The following is a 17,849-nucleotide window of genomic DNA, read 5'->3' on the forward strand; positions in this document are numbered from 1 at the left end:
GGGGACAGGAGGGGGAGGGGGAGGGGACAGGAGGGGAGGGGGAGGGGGACAGGAGGAGGAGGGGGAGGGGACAGGAGGGGGAGGGGGAGGGGACAGGAGAGGGGGAGGGGGACAGGAGGGGGGGAGGGGGACAGGAGGGGGAGGGGGAGGGGACAGGAGGGGGGAGGGGGACAGGAGGGGGAGGGGGAGGGGACAGGAGGGGGAGGGGGACAGGAGGGGGAGGGGGAGGGGACAGGAGGGGGAGGGGGACAGGAGTAGGAGGGGAGGGGGAGGGGAGGGGGACAGGAGGGGAGGGGAGGGGGACAGGAGTAGGAGGGGAGGGGGACAGGAGGGGGAGGGGGAGGGGGACAGGAGTAGGAGGGGAGGGGGAGGGGAGGGGGAGGGGAGGGGGACAGGAGGGGGGAGGAGGAGGGGAGGGGGAGGGGAGGGGGACAGGAGGGGAGGGGAGGGGGACAGGAGGGGAGGGGGAGGGGGACAGGAGTAGGAGGGGAGGGGGAGGGGGGAGGGGGAGGAGGGGGAGGGGGACAGGAGGGGGAGGGGAGGGCAGGAGGGGGAGGGGAGGGGGACAGGAGGGGGAGGGGAGGGGGACAGGAGGGGGAGGGGAGGAGGGAGGGGGGGGACAGGAGGGGGAGGGGGGGGACAGGAGGGGGGGGGGACAGGAGGGGGCGGGGGACAGGAGGGGGCGGGGGAGGGGACAGGAGGGGGAGGGGGACAGGAGGGGGAGGGGGACGGGACAGGAGGGGGAGGGGAGGGGGACAGGAGGGGGAGGGACAGGAGGGGGACAGGAGGGGGGGGGGACAGGAGGGGGAGGGGAGGGGGACGGAGGGGGAGGGGAGGGGGACAGGAGTAGGAGGGGGAGGGGGGGAGGGGACAGGAGGGGGAGGGGAGGGGGACGGAGGGGAGGGGAGGGGGACAGGAGGGGGAGGGGGGGGGACAGGAGTAGGAGGGAGGGGGACAGGAGGGGGAGGGGAGGGGGACAGGAGTAGGAGGGGAGGGGGAGGGGAGGGGGGCAGGAGGGGGGGAGGGGAGGGGGGGGGGACAGGAGTAGGAGGGGAGGGGGAGGGGAGGGGGACAGGAGTAGGAGGGGAGGGGGAGGGGAGGGGGACCGGAGTAGGAGGAGGGGGAGGGTAGGGGGACGGAGGGGAGGGGAGGAGGGGGGAGGGAGGGGAGGGGAGGGGAGGGGAGGGGGACAGGAGGGGAGGGGAGGAGGGTAGGAGGGGAGGGGACAGGAGGGGGAGGGGGACAGGAGGGGGAGGGGAGGGGACAGGAGGGGGAGGGGAGGGGGACAGGAGGGGGAGGGGAGGGGGACAGGAGTAGGAGGGGAGGGGGACAGGAGGGGGAGGGGAGGGACAGGAGTAGAGGGAGGGGAGGGAGGGGACAGGAGTAGGAGGGGAGGGGGAGGGGAGGGGGACAGGAGTAGGAGGGGAGGGGGAGGGGAGGGGGACAGGAGTAGGAGGGGAGGGGGAGGGGAGGGGGACAGGAGTAGAGGGGAGGGGAGGGGAGGGGGACAGGAGGGGAGGGGAGGAGGAGGGGAGGGGAGGAGGAGGGGAGGGGGAGGGGAGGGGGACAGGAGGGGAGGGGAGGGGGACAGGAGTAGGAGGGGAGGGGGACAGGAGGGGGAGGGGGAGGGGGACAGGAGGGGGAGGGGGACAGGAGGGGGAGGGGCGAGGAGGGAGGGGGAGGGGCCAGAGTGGGAGGGGCGAGGAGGGAGTGGGAGGGGCTAAGAGGGAGGGGGAGGGGCCGGAGTGGGAGGGGCGGGGCCGGAGTGGGAATGGCGAGGAGGGCGGGGGAGGGGGAGGGGCCAGAGTGGGAGGGGCGAGGAGGGAGGGGGAGGGGCCAGAGTGGGAGGGGCGAGGAGGGAGGGGGAGGGGCCAGAGTGGGAGGGGCGAGGAGGGAGGGGGAGGGGCCGGAGTGGGAGGGGCGAGGAGGGCGGGGGAGGGGCCGGAGTGGGAGGGCCGGGGAGGGCGGGGGAGGGGCCGGAGTGGGAGGGGCGAGGAGGGCGGGGGAGGGGCCGGAGTGGGAGGGGCGAGGAGGGCGGGGGAGGGGCCAGAGTGGGAGGGGCGAGGAGGGCGGGGGAGGGGCCAGAGTGGGAGGGGCGAGGAGGAGGGGGAGGGGGGAGGGGGCGGAGTGGGAGGGGCGAGGAGGGCGGGGGAGGGGCCGGTGTGGGAGGGGCGAGGAGGGAGGGGGAGGGGCCAGAGTGGGAGGGGCGAGGAGGGAGGGGGAGGGGCCAGAGTGGGAGGGGCGAGGAGGGAGGGGGAGGGGCCAGAGTGGGAGGGGCGAGGAGGGAGGGGGAGGGGCCGGAGTGGGAGGGGCGAGGAGGGCGGGGGAGGGGCCGGAGTGGGAGGGCCGGGGAGGGGGAGGGGTGGTGCCGGAGTGGGAGGGGCGAGGAGGGCGGGGGAGGGGCCGGAGTGGGAGGGGCGAGGAGGGCGGGGGAGGGGCCGGAGTGGGAGGGGCGAGGAGGGAGGGGGAGGGGCCGGAGTGGGAGGGGCGAGGAGGGCGGGGGAGGGGCCGGAGTGGGAGGGGCGAGGAGGGCGGGGGAGGGGCCGGAGTGGGAGGGGCGAGGAGGGAGGGGCCAGAGTGGGAGGGGGAGGGGCCAGAGTGGGAGGGGCGAGGAGGGAGTGGGAGGGGCCGGATTGGGAGGGGCGAGGAGGGAGTGGGAGGGGCCTGAGTGGGAGGGGCGAGGAGGGAGGGGGAGGGGCCGGAGTGGGAGGGCCGGGGAGGGGGAGGGGCGGGGCCGGAGTGGGAGGGCCGGGGAGGGGGAGGGGCGGGGCCGGAGTGGGAGGGGCGAGGAGGGCGGGGGAGGGGCCGGAGTGGGAGGGGCAAGGAGGGCGGGGGCGGGGCCGGAGTGGGAGGGGCGAGGAGGGCGGGGGAGGGGCCGGAGTGGGAGGGGCGAGGAGGCCGGGGGAGGGGCCGGAGTGGGAGGGGCGAGGAGGGAGGGGGAGGGGCCGGAGTGGGAGGGCAGGGGAGGGGGAGGGGTGGGGCCGGAGTGGGAGGGGGAGGGGAGGGGGAGGGGCGGTGCCGGAGTGGGAGGGGCGAGGAGGGCGGGGGAGGGGCCGGTGTGGGAGGGGCGAGGAGGGAGGGGGAGGGGCCAGAGTGGGAGGGGCGAGGAGGGAGGGGGAGGGGCCAGAGTGGGAGGGGCGAGGAGGGAGGGGGAGGGGCCAGAGTGGGAGGGGCGAGGAGGGAGGGGGAGGGCCGGAGTGGGAGGGGCGAGGAGGGCGGGGGAGGGGCCGGAGTGGGAGGGCCGGGGAGGGGGAGGGGTGGTGCCGGAGTGGGAGGGGCGAGGAGGGCGGGGGAGGGGCCGGAGTGGGAGGGGCGAGGAGGGCGGGGGAGGGGCCGGAGTGGGAGGGGCGAGGAGGGAGGGGGAGGGGCCGGAGTGGGAGGGGCGAGGAGGGCGGGGGAGGGGCCGGAGTGGGAGGGGCGAGGAGGGCGGGGGAGGGGCCGGAGTGGGAGGGGCGAGGAGGGAGGGGCCAGAGTGGGAGGGGGAGGGGCCAGAGTGGGAGGGGCGAGGAGGGAGTGGGAGGGGCCGGATTGGGAGGGGCGAGGAGGGAGTGGGAGGGGCCTGAGTGGGAGGGGCGAGGAGGGAGGGGGAGGGGCCGGAGTGGGAGGGCCGGGGAGGGGGAGGGGCGGGGCCGGAGTGGGAGGGCCGGGGAGGGGGAGGGGCGGGGCCGGAGTGGGAGGGCCGGGGAGGGGGAGGGGCGGGGCCGGAGTGGGAGGGGCGAGGAGGGCGGGGGAGGGGCCGGAGTGGGAGGGGCAAGGAGGGCGGGGGCGGGGCCGGAGTGGGAGGGGCGAGGAGGGCGGGGGAGGGGCCGGAGTGGGAGGGCCGGGGAGGGGGAGGGGTGGGGCTGGAGTGGGAGGGGGAGGGGAGGGGGAGGGGCGGGGCCGGAGTGGGAGGGGCGAGGAGGGAGGGGGAGGGGCCGGAGTGGGAGGGGCGAGGAGGGAGGGGGAGGGGCCGGAGTGGGAGGGGGAGAGGCCGGAGTGGGAGGGCCGGGGAGGGGGAGGGGCGGGGCCGGAGTGGGAGGGGCGAGGAGGGAGGGGGAGGGGCCGGAGTGGGAGGGGGAGGGGCCGGAGTGGGAGGGGGAGGGGAGTGGGAGGGGGAGGGGCCGGAGTGGGAGGGGGAGGGGCCGGAGTGGGAGGGGGAGGGGAGGGGGAGGGGCCGGAGTGGGAGGGGGAGGGGAGGGGGAGGGGCCGGAGTGGGAGGGGGAGGGGCCGGAGTGGGACTGGAATAAGGAATGTTTCACATTCCCCAGAAAAGGTGAAGAGTTCCCATCCCGTGCACTGGAATCCGGCACCAGCTCCCTGACCAATCACAGCCGGCGATTCCCCCTCTCACCTTCTGGCCAATCAGCGCCTGTCTCTCTCTCTGACCAATCAGAGTTGTCTCTCTCTCTGACCAATCACAGCCTGTCTCTCTCTGACCAATCACAGCCTGTCTCTCTCTGATCAATCACAGCCTGCCTCTCTCTGACCAATCACAGCCTGTCTCTCTCTGACCAATCACAGCCTGTCGCTCTCTCTCTGACCAATCACAGCCTGTCTCTCTCTGACCAATCACAGCCTGCCTCTCTGACCAATCACAGCCTGTCTCTCTCTGACCAATCACAGCCTGCCTCTGACCAATCACAGCCTGTCTCTCTCTGACCAATCACAGCCTGCCTCTCTCTGACCAATCACAGCCTGTCTCTCTCTCTCTCTGACCAATCACAGCCTGTCTCTCTGACCAGTCACAGCCTCTCTCTCTGACCAATCACAGTCTGTCTCTCTCTAACCAATCACAGCCTGCCTCTCTCTGACCAATCACAGCCTGTCTCTCTCTAACCAATCACAGCCTGCCTCTCTCTGACTAATCACAGCCTGTCTCTCTCTCTCTGACCAGTCACAGCCTCTCTCTCTGACCAATCACAGCCAGTCTCTCTCTGACCACTCACAGCCTGTCTCTCCCTGACCAATCACAGCCTGTCTCTCCCTGACCAATCACAGCCTGTCTCTCCCTGACCAATCAGACAGGCCCGCGGTTGCCAGGGTAACGCGGCCGATTCTGGATGTTGCCGAGTGTCGGGGTCGGGGTCCCGGGGCCGCGGGCGGAGGGAGAGATTTCAACCCCGAGACTCCCCACAAACCCGGAGGGGGAGGCAGAGCCGGAGGGGGAGCTGAGGGTCTCGTGGGTCACGTGAGTGAGAGAAACTGGGAAAAACACCGGGAAACCGGGAAAACCCTCCAAACACCCAGAAAACTCTCCTACACGCCCGGAAAATTCCCCCAAACACCCGGAAAATTCCCCCAAACACCCGGAAAATTCCCCCAAACACCCAGAAAATTCCCCCAAACACGCGGAAAATTCCCCTACACACCCGGAAAATTCCCCCAAACACCCGGAAAATTCCCCCAAACACCCGGAAAATTCCCCCAAACACCCGGAAAATTCCCCTACACACCCGGAAATCTCCCCTAAACACCCGGGAAAACCCCCCAAACACCCGGGAAAACCCCCCAAACACCCGGGAAAACCCCCCAAACACCCGGGAAAACCCCCCAAACACCCGGGAAAACCCCCCAAACACCCGGGAAAACCCCCTAAACACCCGGGAAAATTCCCCAAACACCCGGGGAAACTCCCCAAACATCTGGGGAAACCCCCCAAACACCCGGGAAAACCCCCAAACACCCGGGGAAATCCCCCAAACACCCGGGAAACCCCCCAAACACACGGGGAAACCCCCCAAACACACGGGGAAACCACCTAAACACCCGAGAAAACCCCCTAAACACCCGGGGAAATCCCCCAAACACCCGGGGAAATCCCCCAAACACCCGGGGAAATCCCCTAAACACCCGGGAAAACCTCCCAAACACCCGGGAAAACTTCCCAAACACCCGGGAAAACTCCCCAAACACCCGGGAAAAACCCCCCAAACACCCGGGAAAACCCCCCAAACACACGGGGAAACCCCCTAAACACCCGGGAAAACCCCCTAAACACCCGGGGAAACCCCCCAAACACCCGGGAAAACCCCCAAACACCCGGGGAAATCCCCCAAACACCCGGGGAAATCCCCCAAACACCCGGGAAAACCCCCCAAACACCGGGGAAAACCCCCAAACACCCGGTAAAACCCCCTAAACACCCGGGAAAATTCCCCAAACACCCGGGGAAACTCCCCAAACACCTGGGGAAACCCCCCAAACACACAGGGAAACCACCTAAACACCCGGGAAATCTTCCCAAACACCCGGGAAAATTCCCCAAACACCCGGGGAAACTCCCCAAACACCTGGGGAAACCCCCCAAACACCCGGGAAAACCCCCCAAACACACGGGGAAACCACCTAATCACCCGGGAAAACCCCCTAAACACCCGGGGAAACCCCCCAAACACACGGGGAAACCCCCTAAACACCCGGGAAAACCCCCTAAACACCCGGGGAAACCCCCCAAACACCCGGGAAAACTTCCCAAACACCCGGGAAAACTTCCCAAACACCCGGGGAAATCCCCCAAACACCCGGGAAAACCCCCCAAACACCCGGGAAAACTTCCCAAACACCCGGGGAAACCCCCCAAACACCCGGGAAAACTTCCCAAACACCCGGGGAAACCCCCCAAACACCCGGGAAAACTTCCCAAACACCCGGGAAAACTCCCCAAACACCCAGGAAAACCCCCCCAAACGCCCGGGAAAACTTCCCAAACACCCGGGAAAACTCCCCAAACACCCGGGAAAACCCCCCCAAACGCCCGGGAAAACCCCCCAAACGCCCGGGAAAACCCCCCCAAACGCCCGGGAAAACCCCCCCAAACGCCCGGGGAAACTGGGAAAACACCCGGGAAAACTGGGAAAACACCCGGGAAAACCCCCCCCCAAATATTTCCAGGCCTCGTCTCTGGACTCACTGGTGTCCCCAAGGCCCCCGGCTGGGTTCAGACCTTGTGGACGCTTCCAGGTCCCGGACAGCCTGGATAATGGGGGGATTGGGGTCTCCGCTGGAGGCCCCTCCTCTCAGGAGGAAGAGAGGGGCAGAGGGGAGTGGGGGGTGGGGGGGTCAGCTCTCCCAATGCAGCTTTCAGAGGAGGGACCTGTGGGGGAGAGACGCAGACACAAGGTGTGGGGTGGGGGGTGGGGGGGTGGTTAGGGCCAAGAGGTTGTCCAAGGGGGCAGGGGCTACAGAAGAGGCCCCTGTCCTGCTGCCAGTGTTTACAGGGGGCGAGGCAGCTACCTCAACATGTCCGAGGGTGCAGGGCCGAAGGAGGCTCCGTCTCTCCGGGGAGACAGTCACCTCCGTCTGTCAGCTGATCGGCCCCTGAGATCTCCGCTAACTGTGTGTGTGTGTGTGTGTGTGTGTGGGGGGGGTGGTGGGGGTGGACTCCCCACTCCAGGGGCTCTGAAGGTCACAGCTGCCCTCAACCTGTACCCCCCACCCCCTTTCAGCCCCTTCCGGGTCTCGGTGGGTGATCTTTAACCGTGTCTCCCGATCGGCCGGCCGCACTGGTGTCCAGCAGGTCACAGACGCTCTCTTCAGACGGCCGTTGACCTTCGTCCACTTCCGCTGGGACCAGTCCAGTCGGACACAGTGAGCCAGAGGCTCGGTGGCCGTTGCTGGTTCCCCCCCACCCCCCCATGTCCAGGGTGCTATAGACTGGACACACATGGCCATCAAGGTGCCAGCGGGCGAACTCGGTGCCTTCGCCAACAGGAAGGGCTTCCGCTCCATGAAGGTGCAGACAGTGGGCGACCCACAGGATGCTGGTTCTACACGTCTGCGTGAGGTACCCAGGCAGCTCCCACCACCGCACCTGCACCCTCAGACACTCCCTTCAGAGCTCCGGCCCGGCCGGACGGGTGTCCGCTGGATGACGAGAGGCGAGGAGACGTCTCCCCACCATCCAAAGAACAGAGGCCGAGCGGCGGTGCAACCAGGAGCCCCCAACAGCGGCGAGAGAGAGGGTCACAGGCCGCCTGAATCCTGGACCATTCAGGGGGCGCACTCCAATACCACCCCCACCCCCCCACCAACACCCCCACCCCCCTCCCGAGAGCGGAGGTCAGTGATCGTGGCTCAAGCTGCACTCTCCACAACCTGACGCTGATAGATAAAGGGGAAGCGTGCTCAGGCCCATCGGAACGAAAGCAAAACTTAACATTCATGTCACACCGCAGGCGGAACCAGGTTCCCATGGCCGCTGGCGATGTCCACACCAGCAGATGTACCAACCCAAGGTAACCGGACCCGAGTGCCACCCGTCACAACTGCCCCTCTCGCTGGCACTGGCAGCTCGTGCACCGACAGTGAGGTGGGCTCTGGACCTCCCTCCTGCTCGGCCCTGATGGGCGGGCACCTCGCCGGGACACAAGAGGGTCAGCGAGGTCCTTACGCTCCGCATGGATTTCCCCACCACCGAGACCATGGCACCCAGACCCTCGTGGATCTCCGCCAGACCCTATCCTCCCCCCCCCAACCTGCTCGTGACTTGACCCTTCAAGTACGAGTCTTGTTAAATTGGCAGAGCAGGCTCAAAAGGGCTGAATGGCCCCTTCCTAAGACCCATGTCCCTAAACCCCTTTAAATAACCCGCTAACTCTCTGGCTTCCCCACCCCTGCCCCTCCCCATCCCACCAGCTTTCGTTGTACCAACGAGCCTATCGTGCGGCACTTTAACCAACTCCGGATACACCACATCAACCCCGTCACCCTCATCAACCCCCTTCGTCAGAGAACGCGATCACTTTCACAAAACAGCACTTTAACAAATCTCCGCTGCCTGTCATCCTTTAGCCCGTTTTATTTCAGACCAACAATTCAATCTCTTAAAACATTCCGAGCTCCGGGAGGAGCCTGTTCAGCATTTCCCCAAGTGTTTCCGTCCTACCCAGAGGCGTTGGCAGCATCCTGCTCTCCAGGGAAGATGGAAGCAAACTGCTCATTGAGTCCCTCGGCCACACTTCTCTGACTCCAAAAGAAGTTCTGGTTGCTCCCAAATGGAACTGCCCCTCCTCTATGGGAACGTGCCTCAGCCTGTGCTCGAAATCTCTGTGGGAACGTGTCAAGTCCATACTTGAACAATCTCCTCTTTGAACAAGCACTGTGAACTCGGCCATATTTCACCTGAGTATCCCAACAGCCCTCCTCTGGTTAAACATTTTGACATTTGATTATTCCATGGCCTTTTCCCGAACTCCTGCACTCTAAACCTAATTATGTTGTGATCACTGTTGCCCGGATGCTCCCCCTTCAACCACTGCCCCACTCCGTTTTCCAGAGCCCAATCCTGCAATGCTTCCTTCCACCTTGGGCCGGGAACACACAGATCAAGAAAGTGCTCTCGTGCACATTCCGGGAATTCCTCTCCCTCTTCACCCCTTAGGTTTTAAACATGGAAACATTTTTTTTAAAAAGTTATCCAGATGTGGCACCTGTCCGGTGAGCTGGGAGACGTTTGTGAATTTCCACCATCATTTATATTTAACGAATGAAACCTCATCCCGCCCGTGGGAGGAGGCTTCATCAGAAATGCAAAGTGGGGCAGTAGTCAGCGGGGGAGCATCCGGGCAACAGTGATCACAACATAATTGGGTTTACAGTTTGGGAAAAGATCAGGGAATGATCAATTGTCAAAATATTTAACTAGAGGAGGGCTGTTGGACTCCTCGCCCGCCTGCCCGCCAACCTTAAGGTCGGACGGGGAAGCCCTTCTCAATCGGCTCAGCTCGTTCAGGAACGGCCTCAACAGGCCTTTGACCGTCCGGCAGGTGTACAGCCACCCCCGCTGCACGCCCGCCGAATGGAAGGCGGGAACGGCGTCGGGACACACACCGAGCAGAAGATCCCGGGCCACATGTAGTAGCTTCCTCCGCCTTCCTGTAACCTGCCGGTGCTTTGAATCCCATTAATCAACTAAACTAAGTAGATCTGGAATAGAAGGTTAGTCTCACCGAAGGTGACTGTGAAGACCACCCCCCCCCCCCACCCCGCCGCCCCCAGATTGGCCTACGTGTGACTCCAGCCCCTCGGCAACCTCTTCAAACACCTCCCGAGCTCCTGAGACTCGCCAGCGGGAGCTCAACTCTCTCCCAACACTCCTGCCTGGGCCCCTCTTCCCCCACCCCCAACCACGTCCAGCCCCCCTTTTCCCCCACTCCCCTCACGTCCCTTTACTCTGACCGTTCTGTTTTGTACCCCTCCCTCCCCCTCCTCGAGTTCCACGTCCCCACCCCGATGACGCTCGTTGTGAACCGGTATTGATTGGTGACGCTGAGGCTTGTGTCTTGCAGTGACTGTGAGGCTGCTGTCATCTGTTGCTGCTTTAACCAGTCAGGTCGCCTCCTAGCGGTGGGGCTGATCGATGGGAATGTCAAGGTCAGTGGCTCTGGCTGCGGACAGAGGAGGGAGAGGAAGATTATTGTGGGGAGTGGGGGGGGTGGGGGGGATAGTGTCCATACAGAGGGGGCAGTCGGGGAGGATTTGTCCGGGTCTCGGGATGTTTTCTTCCAGGTCTCGGGATGATTTTTTTCCAGGTCTCGGGATGTTTTTTTCCGGGTTTCAGGATGTTTTTTTCCAGGTCTCGGGATGTTTTTTTCCGGGTTTCGGGATGTTTTTTTCCAGGTCTCGGGATGTTTTTTCCAGGTTTCGGGATGTTTTTTCTGTGTTTCAGGATGTTTTTCCCGGGTCTCGGGATGGTTTTTGCAGGTTTTGGGATGTTTTTTCCGGATTTTCAGGATGATTTTCCCTGGTCTCGGGATGTTTTTTCCGGATTTTCGAGATGTTTTTCCCGGATTTATGGGATGTTTTTCCCAGGTCTCGGGATGTTTTTTCCGGGTCTCGGGATGTCTTTCCCAGCTCTCGGGATGTTTCTCCGGGTCTCGGGATGTCTTTCCCGGGTCTCGGGATGTCTTTCCCGGGTCTCAGGATGATTTTCTCGGGTCTCGGGATGTCTTTCCCGGGTCTCGGGATGTCTTTCCCGGGTCTCGGGATGTTTTTCTGGGTCTCGGGATGTCTTTCCCGGGTCTCGGGATGTCTTTCCGGGTCTCGGGATGATTTTCCCGGGTCTCGGGATGTCTTTCCCGTGTCTCGGGATGTTTTTCCCGGGTCTCGGGATGATTTTCCCGGGTCTCGGGATGTCTTTCCCGGCTCTCGGGATGTTTTTCCGTGTCTCGGGATGTCTTTCCCAGGTCTCGGGATGATTTTCCCGGGTCTCGGGATGTTTTTCCCGGGTCTCGGGATGTTTTTCCGGGTCTCGGGATGTCTTTCCCGGGTCTCGGGATGATTTTCCCGGGTCTCGGGATGTCTTTCCCGTGTCTCGGGATGTTTTTCCCGGGTCTCAGGATGATTTTCCCGGGTCTCGGGATGTCTTTCCCGGGTCTCGGGATGTTTTTCCGGTTCTCGGGATGTCTTTCCCGGGTCTCGGGATGTCTTTCCCGGGTCTCGGGATGATTTTCCCGGGTCTCGGGATGTTTTTCCCGGGTCTCGGGATGTTTTTCTGGGTCTCGGGATGTCTTTCCCGGGTCTCGGGATGATTTTCCCACGTCTCGGGATGTCTTTCCCGGGTCTCGGGATGTCTTTCCCGGGTCTCGGGATGTTTTTCTGGGTCTCGGGATGTCTTTCCCGGGTCTCGGGATGATTTTTCCGGGTCTCGGGATGTTTTTCCCGGGTCTCGGGATGTTTTTCCGGGTCTCGGGATGTCTTTCCCGGGTCTCGGGATGATTTTCCCCGGTCTCGGGATGTCTTTCCCGGGTCTCGGGATGTCTTTCCCGGGTCTCGGGGTGATTTTCCCGGGTCTCGGGATGTCTTTCCCGTGTCTCAGGATGTTTTTCCTGGGTCTCGGGATGATTTTCCCGGGTCTCGGGATGTCTTTCCCGGGTCTCGGGATGTTTTTCCGGTTCTCGGGATGTCTTTCCCGGGTCTCGGGATGTCTTTCCCGGGTCTCGGGATGATTTTCCCGGGTCTCGTGATGTTTTTCCCGGGTCTCGGGATGTTTTTCCGGGTCTTGGGATGTCTTTCCCGGGTCTCGGGATGATTTTCCCAGGTCTCGGGATGTCTTTCCCGGGTCTCGGGATGATTTTCCCAGGTCTCGGGATGTCTTTCCCGGGTCTCGGGATGTTTTTCCGGTTCTCGGGATATCTTTCCCGGGTCTCGGGATGTCTTTCCCGGGTCTTGGGATGATTTTCCCGGGTCTCGGGATGATTTTCCCGGGTCTCGGGATGATTTTTGTGTCGTGCTTGCTCTCTGTGTTGGTTCTGAAATCCTCCTTGTTTGTTGCAGGTTTACAAACCAAACACTGGGGCCTTCGTCTACCACCTCAGCAACTCAGAGACGCTTCAATCCAACTTAGCTGTCACCAGCCTGACCTTCTGCCCACCAGGACCTGCCGTTGGTGACATACTGCTGGCCACATGTGAGCCAGGATAACAAACCGCGGGTACCCAGGAGCAGAGAGAGAGAGAGAGAGGGGGAGGAGGAGGAGGAGGGGGGAGGGATGATGGAGGGTGAGGGTGAGGTGGAGGGAGGGATGATGGAGGGTGAGGGTGAGGGTGAGGTGGGGGGAGGGATAATGGAGGGTGAGGTGGGGGGAGGGATGATGGAGGGTGAGGGGAGGGAGGGATGATGGAGGGTGAGGGTGAGGTGGAGGGAGGGATGATGGAGGGTGAGGGTGAGGTGGAGGGAGGGATGATGGAGGGTGAGGGTGAGGTGGAGGGAGGGATGATGGAGGGTGAGGGTGAGGGGAGGGAGGGATGATGGAGGGTGAGGGTGAGGTGGGGGGAGGGATGATGGAGGGTGAGGGTGAGGGGAGGGAGGGATGATGGAGGGTGAGGGTGAGGTGGGGGGAGGGATGATGGAGGGTGAGGGTGAGGTGGAGGGAGGGATGATGGAGGGTGAGGGTGAGGTGTGGGGAGGGATGATGGAGAGTGAGGGTGAGGTGGAGGGAGGGATGATGGAGGGTGAGGGTGAGGTGGAGGGAGGGATGATGGAGGGTGAGGGTGAGGGGAGGGAGGGATGATGGAGGGTGAGGGTGAGGTGGGGGGAGGGATGATGGAGGGTGAGTGTGAGGTGTGGGGAGGGATGATGGAGAGTGAGGGTGAGGTGGAGGGAGGGATGATGGAGGGTGAGGGTGAGGGGAGGGAGGGATGATGGAGGGTGAGGGTGAGGGGAGGGAGGGATGATGGAGGGTGAGGGTGAGGTGGAGGGAGGGATGATGGAGGGTGAGGGTGAGGTGGGGGGAGGGATGATGGAGGGTGAGGGTGAGGTGGGGGGAGGAAGGAGTATTGGGAAAGGGGTAGAGGGTGGGATTGATGAAGTGGATGAGGAGGGACCGGAATAGGTGCAGCAAAGAGAGGGGGGGAGGTGGAGGGGGGTGAAGGGGGTGAAGGTGGAGGGGGGTGAAGGGGGTGAAAGTGGAGTGAGGGTGAAGGGGGTGAAGGTGGAGGGGGGTGAAGGGGGTGAAGGTGAAGGGGGGTGAAGGGGGTGAAGGTGGAGTGAGGGTGAAGGGGGTGAAGGTGGAGGGGGGTGAAGGGGGTGAAGGTGAAGGGGGGTGAAGGGGGTGAAGGTGGAGGGGGGTGAAGGGGGTGAAGGTGGAGGAGGGTGAAGGGGGTGAAGGTGAAGGGGGGTGAAGGGGGTGAAGGTGGAGGGGGGTGAAGGGGGTGAAGGTGGAGGAGGGTGAAGGGGGTGAAGGTGGAGGGGGGTGAAGGGGGTGAAGGTGGAGGGGGTGAAGGGGGTGAAGGGGGTAAAGGTGGAGGAGGGTGAAGGGGGTGAAGGGGGTGAAGGTGGAGGGGGGTGAAGGGGGTGAAGGTGGAGGGGGGTGAAGGGGGTGAAGGGGGTGAAGGTGGAGGGGGGTGAAGGGGGTGAAGGTGGAGGGGGTGAAGGGGGTGAAGGGGGTAAAGGTGGAGGAGGGTGAAGGGGGTGAAGGGGGTGAAGGTGGAGGGGGGTGAAGGGGGTGAAGGGGGTGAAGGTGGAGGGGGGTGAAGGGGGTGAAGGTGGAGGAGGGTGAAGGGGGTGAAGGTGGAGGGGGGTGAAGGGGGTGAAAGGGGAGTGAAGGTGGAGGGGGGGTGAAGGGGGTGAAGGGGGTGAAGGGGGTGAAGGGGTTGAATGTGGAGGGGGGTGAAGGGGGTGAAGGTGGAGGGGGGTGAAGGGGGTGAAGGTGGAGGGGGGGGAAGGAGGTGAAGGTGGAGGGGGGTGAAGGGGGTGAAGGTGGAGGGGTGTGAAGGGGGTGAAGGTGGAGGGGGGGGGAAGGAGGTGAAGGTGGAGGGGGGTGAAGGGGGTGAAGGTGGAGGGGGGTGAAGGGGGTGAAGGGGGTGAAGGTGGAGGGGGGTGAAGGGGGTGAAGGGGGTGAAGGTGGAGGGGGGTGAAGGGGGTGAAGGAGGTGAAGGTGGAGGGGGGTGAAGGGGGTGAAGGTGGAGGAGGGTGAAGGGGGTGAAGGTGGAGGGAGGTGAAGGTGGAGTGAAGGTGGAGGGAGGTGAAGGGGGTGAAGGTGGAGGAGGGTGAAGGAGGTGAAGGTGGAGGGGGGTGAAGGGGGTGAAGGTGGAGGAGGGTGAAGGGGGTGAAGGTGGAGGAGGGTGAAGGAGGTGAAGGTGGAGGGGGGTGAAGGGGGTGAAGGTGGAGGAGGGTGAAGGGGGTGAAGGTGGAGGGGGGTGAAGGGGGTGAAGGTGGAGGAGGGGTGAAGGGGGTGAAGGTGGAGGAGGGTGAAGGGGGTGAAGGTGGAGGGAGGGTGAAGGGGGTGAAGGTGGAGGGGGGTTTGAAGGGGGTGAAGGTGCAGGGAGGGTGGAGGGAGGGTGAAGGGGGTGAAGGTGGAGTGAATGTGGAGGGGGGGTGAAGGGGGTGAAGGTGGAGGGAGGGTGAAGGGGTGAATGTGGAGGGAGGGTGAAGGGGGTGAAGGTGAAGGGGGTGAAGGGGGTGAAGGTGGAGGGGGGTGAAGGGGGTGAAGGTGGAGGGAGGGTGAAGGGGGTGAAGGTGGAGGGAGGGTGAAGGGGTGAATGTGGAGGGAGGGTGAAGGGGGTGAAGGTGGAGGGGGGTGAAGGGGGTGAAGGTGAAGGGGGTGAAGGGGGTGAAGGTGGAGGGAGGGTGAAGGGGGTGAAGGGGGTGAAGGTGGAGGGGGGTGAAGGGGGTGAAGGGGGTGAAGGTGAAGGGGGTGAAGGGGGTGAAGGTGGAGGGAGGGTGAAGGGGGTGAAGGGGGTGAAGGTGAAGGGGGTGAAGGTGGAGGGGGGTGAAGGGGGTGAAGGTGGAGGGAGGGTGAAGGGGGTGAAGGTGGAGTGAAGGTGGAGGGGGTGAAGGTGAAGGGGGTGAAGGGGGTGAAGGTGGAGGGAGGGTGAAGGGGGTGAAGGTGGAGGGGGGTGAAGGGGGTGAAGGTGGAGTGAAGGTGGAGGGAGGGTGAAGGGGGTGAAGGTGGAGGGGGGTGAAGGGGGTGAAGGTGGAGTGAAGGTGGAGGGAGGGTGAATGGGGTGAATGTGGAGGCGGGGTGAAGGGGGTGAAGGTGGAGGGGGGTGAAGGGGGTGAAGGGGGTGAAGGTGGAGGGGGGTGAAGGGGGTGAAGGTGGAGGGAGGGTGAAGGGGGTGAAGGTGGAGGGAGGTGAAGGGGGTGAAGGTGGAGGGAGGTGAAGGGGGTGAAGGTGGAGGGAGGGTGAAGGGGGTGAAGGTGGAGGGGGGTGAAGGGGGTGAAGGTGGAGGGAGGGTGAAGGGGGTGAAGCTGGAGGGGGGTGAAGGGGGTGAAGGTGGAGGGAGGGTGAAGGGGGTGAATGTGGAGGAGGGTGAAGGGGGTGAAGGTGGAGGGAGGGTGAAGGGGGTGAAGGTGGAGGGGGGTGAAGGGGGTGAAGGTGGAGGGGGGTGAAGGTGGAGTGAAGGTGGAGGGAGGTGAAGGGGGTGAAGGTGGAGGGGGGTGAAGGGGGTGAAGGGGGTGAAGGTGGAGTGAGGGTGAAGGGGGTGAAGGTGGAGGGAGGTGAAGGGGGTGAAGGTGGAGGAGGGTGAAGGGGGTGAAGGTGGAGGGAGGTGAAGGGGGTGAAGGTGGAGGGGGGGTTAAGGGGGTGAAGGTGGAGTGAAGGTGGAGGGAGGGTGAAGGGGGTGAAGGTGGAGGGGGGTGAAGGGGGTGAAGGTGGAGGGGGGGTTAAGGGGGTGAAGGTGGAGGGGGGTGAAGGGGGTGAAGGTGGAGGGGGGTGAAAGGGGAGTGAAGGTGGAGGGGGGTGAAGGGGGTGAAGGTGGAGGGGGGGTTAAGGGGGTGAAGGTGGAGGGGGGTGAAGGGGGTGAAGGTGGAGGGGGGTGAAGGGGGTGAATGTGGAGGGGGGTGAAGGGGGTGAAGGTGGAGGGGGGTGAAGGGGGTGAAGGTGGAGGGGGGTTAAGGGGGTGAAGGTGGAGGGGGGTGAAGGGGGTGAAGGGGGTGAAGGTGGAGGGGGGTTAAGGGGGTGAAGGTGGAGGGGGGTGAAGGGGGTGAAGGTGGAGGGGGGGTTAAGGGGGTGAAGGTGGAGGGGGGTGAAGGGGGTGAAGGTGGAGGGGGGTGAAGGGGGTGAAAGGGGAGTGAAGGTGGAGGGGGGTGAAGGGGGTGAAGGTGGAGGGGGGTGAAGGGGGTGAAGGTGGAGGGAGGTGAAGGGGGTGAAGGTGGAGGGGGGTGAAGGGGGTGAAGGTGGAGTGAGGGTGAAGGGGGTGAAGGTGGAGGAGGGGTGAAGGGGGTGAAGGGGGTGAAGGTGGAGGGAGGTGAAGGTGGGGTGAATGGGGTGAGGGGTGGGGTGAAGAAGAGGACAAGGAGATGGAATAGGAAGAGAGGGATGGAGGAAGGTGAGAAAGAGCGAGGGATTAGAGTACAGGTGAGAGAGGGGAAGAGGGGGACTGAGGAGGAGGAGGAGGGTATTCAGTAATCTCTGTGTTTAATTCAATGACCAGATGCCAGTGGGAGGGTGAAACTGTGGCACGTGTCGACCCAGAAATGCCTGCAGACCATAGAGGAGAACCAGGAGACTTTCATAGCTGCGTTCAATCCAGCAGGGACACACTTCGCTACAGCAGGCACAGCAGGAAGTATCTGTCTGTACGACACACTCACCCGGGACTGTCTCCTCACCCTCATGGCCAGGTTTGTGTCTGTGTGTGAGTGAGAGAGAGAGTACGGGGGTGTGTGAGAGAGAGAGAGAGAGTACGGGGGTGTGTGAGTGAGAGAGAGAGTACGGGGGTGTGTGAGAGAGAGAGAGAGAGTACGGGGGTGTGTGAGAGAGAGAGAGAGTACAGGGGGTGTGAGAAAGAGAGTGTACGGGGGTGTGTAAGAGAGAGAGAGTGCGGGGGTGTGTGTGAGAGAGAGAGAGTACGGGGGGGTGTGTGAGAGAGAGAGTACGGGGGGTGTGTGTGAGAGAGAGAGAGAGTACGGGGGTGTGTGTGAGAGAGAGAGAGTACGGGGGGGTGTGTGAAGAGAGAGAGTACGGGGGGGGTGTGTGAGAGAGAGAGAGTACGGGGGGGGTGTGTGAGAGAGAGAGAGAGTACGGGGGTGTGTGTGAGAGAGAGAGAGTACGGGGGGGTGTGTGAAGAGAGAGAGTACGGGGGGGGTGTGTGAGAGAGAGGGAGTACGGGGGGGGTGTGTGAGAGAGAGAGAGTACGGGGGGGGTGTGTGAGAGAGAGAGAGAGAGTACGGGGGTGTGTGTGAGAGAGAGAGAGTACGGGGGGGTGTGTGAAGAGAGAGAGTACGGGGGGGGTGTGTGAGAGAGAGGGAGTACGGGGGGGGTGTGTGAGAGAGAGAGAGAGCACGGGGGGTGTGTGAGAGAGAGAGAGAGTACAGGGGGTGAGAGAGAGAGAGAGTACAGGGGGGTGAGCGTGAGTGAGAGAGAGAGAAAATACGGGGGTGTGTGAGAGAGAGAGAGTACAGGGGGTGAGAGAGAGAGAGTACAGGGCGGT

This window comes from Carcharodon carcharias, unplaced genomic scaffold, assembly GCF_017639515.1.
Source record: "Carcharodon carcharias isolate sCarCar2 unplaced genomic scaffold, sCarCar2.pri scaffold_956_ctg1, whole genome shotgun sequence".
Lineage (NCBI taxonomy): Eukaryota > Metazoa > Chordata > Chondrichthyes > Lamniformes > Lamnidae > Carcharodon > Carcharodon carcharias.